At 33.4% G+C, this 11345-nt stretch overlaps 1 pseudogene; it reads right to left on the bottom strand.

Moving 5' to 3' along the window:
- Positions 1 to 410: 410 nt before the first annotated feature.
- On the bottom strand, positions 411 to 1360 carry LOC149146103 (receptor-like protein 4 pseudogene; annotated as a pseudogene).
- Between the last annotated feature and the right edge of the window lie 9985 nt (positions 1361 to 11345).

The following is an 11345-nucleotide window of genomic DNA, read 5'->3' as shown; positions in this document are numbered from 1 at the left end:
TTTATTATTTTTAAATGTAACTTTACTTAACATCTCTCCCATATTAAATTATAAAGACATAATAAAAAATTTAAATATAAAACTACCTTATTATAAACTAAACTTTAAAAAATAAATAATATTAAATCTAAAAATTATAAACAAATTATAGAATTTAACGAATTATAGAATTTAAAACAAAAAGCTGAAAACAATACCAAAAAGGAGTTATAAGAGAAAATATTATATCAAATGAATATATAATATGTAAAAATAGAATATGGAGTGTATAAAAATAAAGAGAACAAGAAAACCAACAAAAAAAATGATATAAGCAAAAAGTCACTTATTAGTCCATGCCTGGGACTATTAGCGATCGATCGATCGCTGACCGAGTAGTTTGACCGTTATATTTTTGGTATATTGGCATTTTAACCTAAGTTTATGCAAAGTTTTGGTGCGGAAAATAATTGGGGTCTTATTATCGGCTTCGAGTTGTTCGATGCAAAGGACGGTTGATATGCCGCGCAAGTTGGTTTGTCGTAGGACTCGCCGTACACGCTCTGGTCTGCTCCACAGTCCACCCGCTTAGCAGTCCTGAATATGGCAGTATCCCCCCACTCAGCCCCAAAATCATAAGCTTGTGGATGAAGCTGAAGAATCTCGATGCTCATTACCGAAGGATCACCGTGGCCGGTGCTGTGAAAGCAGACAGTGGCAGCAGTGTCCAAGACAAAAACTGAAGCTTCGACATATGCCTGGTCGTCGTTCATGCTCCAGCCCGGCTTTAAAGAATAAACCTGTGTTCCTTCAATGGAGACGTCAAAGAGCGGCTCGCGGTCGGCCAAAACGTCCTCGTTGAGGCCAAAGAACATTCTAACGGAATAATGGCCGTTCGGTAGACGAGTGACGTTGTAGCAGTTCTCGGGACCGTCCGAGAGCTTAAAGAAATGGAGTTTCTTGAGCTGAGGAGCGATCTAGCTCGTGGTGGTGGCGTTTGCGGATGAGCCGCCTGTGTAACCGTAGTCTTTTACCCAGAGCATATTCGTCTGGGGGGTATGTGTGTTCTCCCATGAACCGCAGCTGATCTGGATGGCCAACGGCTCTGCAAAACCAAAAATGTTGTTATACTCTTCTTTCGACTACTTTGAGAAGTAGAATTTAATCAAAATATGATTTGAATTGTCGAATCTTGAAGCTATCGTCTTCTGAAGTTGAAATTTGAAAACCTTCAAAATATTATGGAATTTTAACTTAACTGAGATCATGTGGCTTTGAGCTTACCTGCATTATGTGAAAATGCCGTGTAAATGCTCGTCCACACACAAATACACGCCATTGCGGTCAATCTAAAGCCAACCTTGACTGTATCCTTCGCCATTTTTCAGTAACGGAACTCGATCGCGAAGCCTCTTACGCATGATTAGGATATGGTTCCTTAACAGAGAGCCTAAACTTCATCAGAAATGGAGACATAACGTCAATGAGAATTGCAAAACTCCAAGACGATATCCATGATCTCCACAGGCTGGAATCATGAGGCGTCTTCAGGGGCTCCACAATAGTCCAAGAACCGCAAGATATTGCAATGATGGCATTTTCCTGCCTTTTTACAGTCATACAGCGGTAATGTTTGTTGGTTCCCGTGGATCTGTGTTCCCACGCCAATCACGCGTTCGAATCTCATCGCTCGATGTAGTCAACACCCAAACATTTATGAGAGCTGAAGTGATCGATCTTTAAATGCGAACAATTCGGACGAGAAAATTATTTAGTAGTCCAAAAAGCCCAAAGAAATCTTCAACTCGATAAATTAAGGGCGAAATCATGGCGGGATGTAAGGGAATTAGATTTAATCGTTGCAAGCACGTCTCCATTTCTGTCAACGCTTGCGTTCGTAAAATATGCAGAAAAATCATCTCTCCAAATATTTTGGGCCCGATGGAAAGACTTATTTTCTAAGAGATTTATATTGGTACAGGCATATGGATTACTCTTTTGGGATTTTAATCTTAAAAGAGAGAACTTAAATCTAGTTTTTAGTTCTGAATCCAAAGAAGAGCTCTTTGCCTCTGACTAAATCTTTAGATCCAGTTCAAGTGCAGATCAAGCAAATGTCAGAGACTACATGCAGCAAAGTCAAAAGTAAATGGTCATCATGTTGAATAGGACATCTAAGCAAGCAGCCAAGTCAACGGTAAATGGTCCTTCCCCTTCTCGGTAGGGACTTCCGCCACAGTTGTGGCTCTTGTTAAAATACGATTAAAGGCATAATTATCCTTGATGTGATGTAAAAAGACCAAATTCAATTAACTTGATGAAGGTCATTATAAAATTTTATAATTACAATGGTAGCTTTTATTATTATCGTAGTAATGTATAACACATTAGATTTTGCATATAATATTCTGCGAGGCTATCAATTTAGCGTCTCCATGACATCCAATTATTTATCAATATTTATCAAGACGGTCAACATTATTACTCTTAGATTTATTTTGCAGCACATTTTTCATTTTTCTCATAAATTAAAAAAATTGTGCACAGATTTGTATATATTGATGAAATTTTGCTATAACATAACATGTATGGTCATGTGATCTTATAGCTCAAACTTCTATTGTCACTATTTATTATTCCTAACGAAATATCATATTTATTATTAAAATATCATAATAATTTTTTTGATGTATATAATTTAATTTTATAATTTTTTTAATGTATGATACTCAAAGCTCAAGTATTCAATAAAGAAGTTTGTCATTGTGCAGTTTGATGTGTCTCTTTGGCTATGACAATGCCAATGCTCAATTCCTTGCTCACCTGTAAGATATTTTGAACAAAATTTCAAGGATGCCTTGATTTTTTGTAAGGCACGGAAAAAAAACCTTCAAATGAGTACAAAATTGTTACAATTTGCAAAATAAAGGTTTACACAAATTGACAAGTATATCCTTTTTCAGGTTAACTATTTTCATTCCATTTTCTTTTCTTGTTTCAGTAAATGTTTGTTGTGGGTTTGTTTCTAACATGTAAGTCACGTCCATTTGTTCGAGTTACTAGCAAACTTGTTAGCATTTGCTCAACAAATGGTAGCCAACGTCCAATTCTGAGTCACATTATGTTGGTCTTCTTCTAAAAGATTAAAAAAAATAGTAGTAAGATCTGTTAGGTATTTAAAATCTGTGGTGTTTTGTAGTATGTTAGTGTGAAATGAGTTATTCTTGTTATTGAAAATTTTTGTTTGGACATTGCAAACTTTCATCTCAATGAAAACACTCTTTTCTTAATGTTTTCATGTTTTTCTCGACTCTAAGTCAACTCTTACTCTCGTCATCATGGTTGGGTTATTCTTTGACTTGAATTTGGTAACTTGAGTTGAATCTAGTTTCATATTTTGCAGTTTAGGAGTCTTTCAACAAGAATTGGCATCCACGTTCTTACATAAATTTTTTGATTCCAATTGATTGTCAAAGTCTCCCTCTCTAGGAGATTGAGCTAAATTTTTTAATCATTAATAAATGGACAAATTTAACGCTTTTTTTAATTGGAAATGCTTCCCTAGATTTTGTAGGAATTTTGCTGGAAGTATAATTCAACATGATTAATAGACACTATAATCATGGAAATTTTGCCTTAACGCTTTTGGCCCTATTTTAAGATGACTAGATCACTGCAATTTTCAAAAATGAGTGGATGAGAGGGGAATTTGCCTTGTTGAGAATAAATATACTCAACTAAAAAGTAGAGTTTGCCCTCTTTTCAATTAACTCTAAATGCTTATACTCATATAATAACTCCTCCCTGTAGACCACCGGTGAGTAATGGAAAATTCATAGTGGGATACTTGGAATTCATGAGAACAACTATTGTGATTTTTTGGGTATATGATCCCTTCTTTTTTCAGTGGCTAATATTGAGGAAATGAAAGGAAGGAGGCTACATAACACCTTGAATTTGCATATAGGGGATCTTATTTCAGTTAATATTTGGATTGGATCCTTCTAAGAGGATCCATAGAATATCCTGAATCTAATTTTAGATCAGACCTTACAAAAGAGAGAGACGTGATCTCCATAAATTCCATGATCTATTATGACCATTGTTGCTTAAAATTTATAAAGAGGGTGAAAACGTTTACAAGTATTTGAAAACTGAAAATGGCTCTATAAAGCTAAATTATCTTTGATCTATTTATATTTCAATTGTAATTTTATTTTTGTAATGGACATTAATAAAGTATTGTGATTTATGCATGTTCTTTATGACCATCTTTTAGCATATTTGCAAAGTTGGTTATTTGATCCTTTAATATTGACATTTATACTATGATAACTCTTATCTTGTAGGGACAACAATATAAACAATTTCTATTAGTTAATAATTGTCAGTGCAATTATTTTAATCAATGTTAAACCATATTAAGTAATGATCAGACGCTCATTATTTAGCTCAAAAATCAAAGTTATCAAAATGGCTTGAAACCTAAATGACCACGTCTATCTTGGTAAAATGATCCTAACACAACTCGTTTCATTGAAAACCGAGTTCGTATGAGGAAGTTATTGAGTTCTATCCGCTTTGCCAAACAAGAGAAATTAAAAAAAATGCACAGTCAGCAGTCCGTACTACTGACATGGCAGGGGATTGTGCAAGGTCAAAATTCGGTCAACATCTAGTCTGAGCTCGCCGAGTGTCAAGTTTTTATTGGGTTCATAGGTGGTGACGTGGCAGGTTTTTAGTGGTTGAAGGTGGTCCAATGAGGAGGGGATAAGTGGCAAGCCCGAAGGCCGCCACGTGTCCCTCCCCAAAGGACCAGGCTCGGTGCACAATGGATCAAAATTATATGTAGGCGGTGGGGTTCGACCCCACGACCTCCTCTCCACATACCAAAGCACTTAACCATCTTCGTTATCGCATGTTTCTTAACCTATGTTGTTCTTCACATATATTTGAATTGTATTGTGATTGGAGTTGGCAGTTAGGAGGCCCAGCCCTCCCATGTGAACAACTTGACAGTGACATCAAATCGTTTCCAAATGGTGGACAACGCACAACATAAACCATAACCCTCACGGTTAATGCCACCATGTGACAACTTCGCCTAAATCGCCAGGTCAGGAAAACCACGCAGAGATTGCGCTAACCATCGACTAAGCCACGACATGTGTCCTCCATTGCGAGACCGTCAGGCTTATAGTTAGACTAACTGCGCAATTAGCGCTAACCCATAGTTAACTTTTAATTCATCCGAGTTTTATTTAGTTAAACTTGAGTTTAATTTGGCGACAGTTTTAACGGTACCACCAAATTCGGAGGTTTATCCAGATTTAGTGGGCTTAAATGGAGTTCCTCCAGCTTTGGAGGAAATTTTCTAGGGAAAAACAGTTTGAGTCATAACTCGAGCATTTTTTGACCAAATTGAGCTCAGGAAAAGGTGTTCCTAGCCGATTTCGACATTCTGAACACATTGGAGCAGGTTTCAGGAGAAATAGAGCTTTGTAAACATCATTTTTTTTTCCATATTTATCTAATACAAAGGCCTAAGCCATGGAAGCTGGACCAAGGAGATGTAGCCCAGGAGGAGTGAAGTCCTTCATCAAAACATTTTGTTAAGTGTTCAAATTGATGGTTTTCTGTACTTTTAATTGCTGTTGTTCAACACTTGTTTTTGATACTATTTTGTTCATGTCTTTCACCTTAAACTTGATAAAATTTACCTATTTCCAATCACAAACACCATAAGAGAACCATGCATAGGAAGCAATGGACAAGCATTTGTTTATAAATCTGTAATTGAAATTAGCACAACAAAACTAACATTCAATAACAGATCAAGTAATCTACATTAGGGTTGTTATTGTTAACATTCAATAACTTTACTTTGTTGGTCATCTTATATGTCCCATATGATCTCCTTAGTCATATTTCATATATACAAATGCTATGGTATGCTCAGGTCAATGACATTTGCTTTCAGGGCTATGGAGATTTTATTGTGAGTGTTCAATGCAATTTCAAACCAATATTCAGGATTCAATGAGCCATTATTATGTTATGGTCATTTTTTTTCTTATGATAAATATGTTAACATAAGCGTGTTATAGCAGGGTAACTTTTTAATCAAAGCTTTATTGGCGAAGAGTTAGTTTATTATCATAACATCACTCTTAAAGATAAAAAATTTAAATATAATGTTTCTTGATGGGAAGCATAAAGACCCAAAACGTCAAAAAATATTATCTGACACGTATAACGAAATTCAAATTCCAACCCTGGTAAGGGGGAATGATTTGAGGTTTGCGCCTTTTAGTGCAGGTCGTCGAGTCTACCCTGGGAAGTCTCTGGGTCTCGCCACTGTGAATCTCTGTGTGGCCAAGTTGCTACATCATTTTCAATGGATTATACTCTGACTGTATGACCATTTGCTTGTAGGCGCAGTTAGCTGAACAAACTCTCTTGTTTGAATCCGTGATGAGAGCAAGACAATTATTTGCTTTTCTTCTATTTCCTCCATTGAGCCACATAGGGGAGAGGTTTGCAAGTTGGTATCTGTTTGTACTCGACCAACATAGTTGACCCCACAGGTCTTTATACTTGACCAACATAATCGACAAAACATGCCTTTGTCCCTGCGAAATTATCACGATGAATTTCTTTATGTGCAAAGAATCCATGATGTCCTTGTTCTTAGCAGTTGGGGAGAATTTCTAAGTGAAATCCCATAGAGTTTCTTAGGAAGAGGAGTTGTTGAGATTCAAACTAGGTTGGTGCTTATGAAGACTAAAAGTTTCGAGGGGCCTCAAGATGCCAGGGTCTAAGGGAGATTCAATGGCCCTCTTGTATGAGTGGTTGTACCATATGACCTGGTGAGGATGGGAATCGTCGGTCATTATTACAGGATCACAGGAGGCGGAGGATATGTCTTCTAAGAAGGATATGTCTAGAAGCAACAAAGACACTCGGGCAGGGGAAGGGGCAAAGCTCATATTGGGACCGAGGAGGCTGAGTTGCAACATCAAATGGCCACGCTCATGTTTGTATAAAACATGTCATTGTCGTTGTCTTTGCTCTCTCTGTTGGATAAATTGGATACACAAGAAGTGGTGGTGATGATTCTTTGCAGTGGGGAGCGATTGGAAGGAGTGGGAGAGTGACCAGATCGTCTCTATTTGTTTAAGGGGTTATGAGAAACTAGGAATGCAAGACGACACTGGCTTCCGATTGAAGAACACTGCGATCTTACAACAAATCCTTCCGATTGCAAAACACCACTGGGAATTTTCATCTACATCTTGCACATCAAGGGCAGGAGGGTTTAGGGTTCAATACTGGACATCACTTTAACATGGTCGACACTTCAATTTTTTCCCCTGTGTTTTTATTATTGCCTTCTTGATCCTTCGATGTTCCTTTGCACTTCTCAGTGCAATTGCTAGTTTATATGATCAGGTTGCCTTCCTCGTAGTAGTCTTTTTACTAGTTTAGGTGTGATAAATTTCATTTAAGGTAGTAGTTTCTATGTGATATTTTTTTGTCTTATATTTTCCACACATCTAATGTTCATATCTTCTGTACAATCTACTATGTGAATGTTTTTTCATGCACAAATTATATTTTATCTTTAAATTTTGCTCATAAATTGACACTCTGTCAAGATCACTAAATTATAATGCACTGAGATTATGTGGATTTTCAAGTTTCATTTACTAACATCAAATAAGCATAAAGAAAGAAAGATAATAAATAATAAATGCATTTTTTTTTGCCTAAATGTAATTGTTGAGATACATATAATTTTAGTTCTTTATTGTTTTTAACTTAAAATTAAGCATAACGGAACAAATATTAGTTCTTTAGTTCTTTATTGTGGATTTTCAAGTTTTATTTACTAACAAATAAGCATAAAGGAACAAAGATAATAAATAATAAATGCATATTTTGCCTAAATACAATTGTTGAGATATATACAATTTTAATTCTTTATTGTTTTTTACTTAAAATTAGTTATGTTTAAACTAAGTGGCATGTACTAGCTACCATCTAGCACTTGTTATTATTAAGATCCATCTTAAATACATATCTAAAATGAGCCGAGAGGGATCCAATTTCTTCTGGTGCAAATTTTTTTATGAATCGACATTATTTAAATGTTTTGTATAGTTATTTAATTTTTAGATTTTTTTTTTTTTAACCGAGATAAACAAAATTTCAAATTTGATGACGGACATACAACATTATACATCATACTAAATTGTAGAATAAAACTCTCGACTAAATAATTAACTAATTTAACTTATTAAAAATAATATATAAAATATAAACTTTATCTTCTTTATATAACTTCTAAATTTTATTAAAAAAATATCTTACACCGTATAAATTTAAAATTATTTATTAATTTAAAAATAAGAAACTTGAACAACAAATTTGAAACACTTGGCCTTTGTTTTTTTTCAGAAGAAAAAGCGATATAATTATATTGAGGCAATATATGCAACATGAACATGACCTGTGGAGTACAGAAAGGCGTTTTGGTGACCTGACTCAAAAAGACAGATTTGAACAGATTTGTTATGATTATAGTTTGTATGGTTCTCCTTTTCTCTTAATGATTTTCATCATATTTGACAAAGTGATAGGCAATAACATTGTCAAATTTCAACCACGACAATTAAATTATTAAGTCATGTGAAGGTGAAATTTTAAAACTTAATTGTGTACGTTATTAAAAAAAAAAAAAAAAACATAATAATTGCCGTACGCAAGTATTCACGACAATAATTTATATATTTTAAAAGGTTAATTAAATAATAATAGACATGCAACTTGCTTATAAGAAACTCGGTGAAAACGCTCTTTGTATGGTTTTCCTTTCTAGAGTCTCTTTTTCTTCATTTTTTTTTTTCCACACATGGATCCAAGTCGTAGGTGACATAGAAATGTAATAAAATACAAAAAAAATTGCCTTGAATTTAGGGATGAGGACTGGATTTTAAATATTCTTTTGTTGACTTGGATCTGTTAAATACAAAAAATTGCCATGAATTTAGGGACAAAGAAATTGCAATTTAAATATATTTTTGTTGATTCTGATTTGCTTTCAGCGACATTTTTTGGTATAATTTTTAAATTTTATTATATAATTTTTTAATTAAATTGTAATGTTTTATGGTTGAAATTGTATTTTTGAATATATAAATAGATTTAAGGGTGACATATAGGGGAGGAGTTATCTATAATTTTGATGAAAAAATGAAGTCTTAGAGTATTCATGAGTTTGAGAAAAATTATAAATAATTAGGACATCTTCCTTGCCAAAGGAAATCACGTTTCCTCTCTCATTGTGTTGGGGGACTCACTTATTATCATTCAACGCATGGTTAAAGATCAATCTCCTAGAGACAAGATATTAGATAATCCCTTAAAACATGTTAAGAAGACAACAAAAGATATCATTATTATGAGTTATAAGTACATATTACGGGATAGTAATAAGGAAGCAGATGGACATGCTAATCTGGGATGCAACATTGAATTTGGTGAATTGATGTTTAATGACCAGTCAATGCCATCCTTCATCCCTTAGTAATAGTTCCAATGATAAGTCATGTAGCATCAAGTTACATCATAAACTAGGAGTGTATGTACTGTAAAGTTTGCTTTATTGTGGGGTTCTATTGGAAGGTATTCGCCTCCAAACCTCCGCCCCTCCTCCCTTTGCCTATGTAAATAATGTACATCTCAAGAGGACAATTTTGACTTATGATGAAGTATTGCTGCTAACCCAGTGCAAATTTTTCTCTAATAAAAAAACGTATGTGGGGGATTAACATCTTCAAATATTTGATATTATAAATGTAACAATTTTTCTAAAATTTGAATTGATTTTGAAAAATCATAACATTTTTTTGTTTTTGTTTTAATTAACTAGAGTGGCAACTAGGTAAAGCTTGAACTAGCATGAGAGTTACAACCACTAGCTACTCACATTTAGCCCTATTATGAATATAAGTAAATCAAGATTTAAACTAATAACATTTACACAAAAAATACTTTAATAATACCAATAATATCTTAACAATATTAAAAATCTTATTTTTAAAATAAATGTCCATCTCAAAATAATATATATCTATATCTATATATATAATTTTAAATATTAAAAAAAATATTTTTAAAATTTTACATATTTAAAAAAAATATAATTTTCCTTAAACAAATATATGAAAATTTTGAATATTTAAAAAATATCTTTATTTATATAATCAACTAAACTTGATTGAGAAATATGCCAAATATATTCTCCTTAACATTTTTGACATATATTCTTTTTCAAAAAGACTCATATCCAAAGTGAAAAAAATTCTCAGTGTGGCATGTCTCGTTGTCATCTAATCCCTCAAATAAAAGAATTACTCAACAACCGGGTTGGGTATGTTGAAAAATGAGAACATTCTGATGTGAGATAAATTACATGTAACTTAATACCAATAAAATATACATTTAATAAAAATTATGGCAATATTATAATTGATAAATGGTTACTTATCTATTGATGTTTTCTATTATGTTAATTCAAAGTGAACTATTGATCTAGAAATGGTGTTTTGGCGACTTAACATTGAATTAGTGGACCGACATTTTAGAGATAGGATTTAATTATAAGTTTATATATGGTGGGTCTCACTTACAAAGTGCATGCACGAGAAGTCAAGGCTAATGAGTAAAGGGTAGAGGTCTAAACTCACCTAGTCAATTGGGACAACTGTGTTGAGGAGGTAGGGGACAATGGAGCAAAAGTGTTGAGTTATCAATCCATATCACATGAAATATTAATGATGCATTTCAATTAGGTATGTAAGAGAAGATTGATGTATTTCAATAAATGTTAATGTTTCATTTCATCAAATTATTTGTTATCATAATTATTAAGGAGGTTTGGTTTCATGATATTATTTGTTATAATAAGGGAAACCGAAATTATCATAATTATTAAGAAGGTTTGGTTTCATGATATTATTTGTTATAATAAGGGAATCCGAAATAGGAGAGATGAAGTCAAATGTATAAAAAAGGGATTACATAAATAATTTGGTTATGTTTTGGGAGAAGAGATAATCATTATAAAGACAGGGAAGCGAGTTTATTTCACAATTATAGGGAGTGTAAAAATGTTTTTAAAAATAAGGAAAAAAGCGAAAGAGTCACTCAAAAGAATTCACATGAATTTAATAATGGTAAGGAGATTAATATGGGATTTAAAGGTAAAAATGGAGAAGAGGTGATGATTTACATTTCTTAACATGTTCATTATTAAATAAAATGACAGAGATGAGAAAAAGATAACCTATAACAACAAAACG

Source organism: Pinus tabuliformis, chromosome X, assembly GCF_031772625.1.
Source record: "Pinus tabuliformis cultivar Carrire ecotype Pingquan chromosome X, CPIR1, whole genome shotgun sequence".
NCBI lineage: Eukaryota > Viridiplantae > Streptophyta > Pinopsida > Pinales > Pinaceae > Pinus > Pinus tabuliformis.
This window is presented reverse-complemented; position numbering and strand designations above follow the sequence as displayed.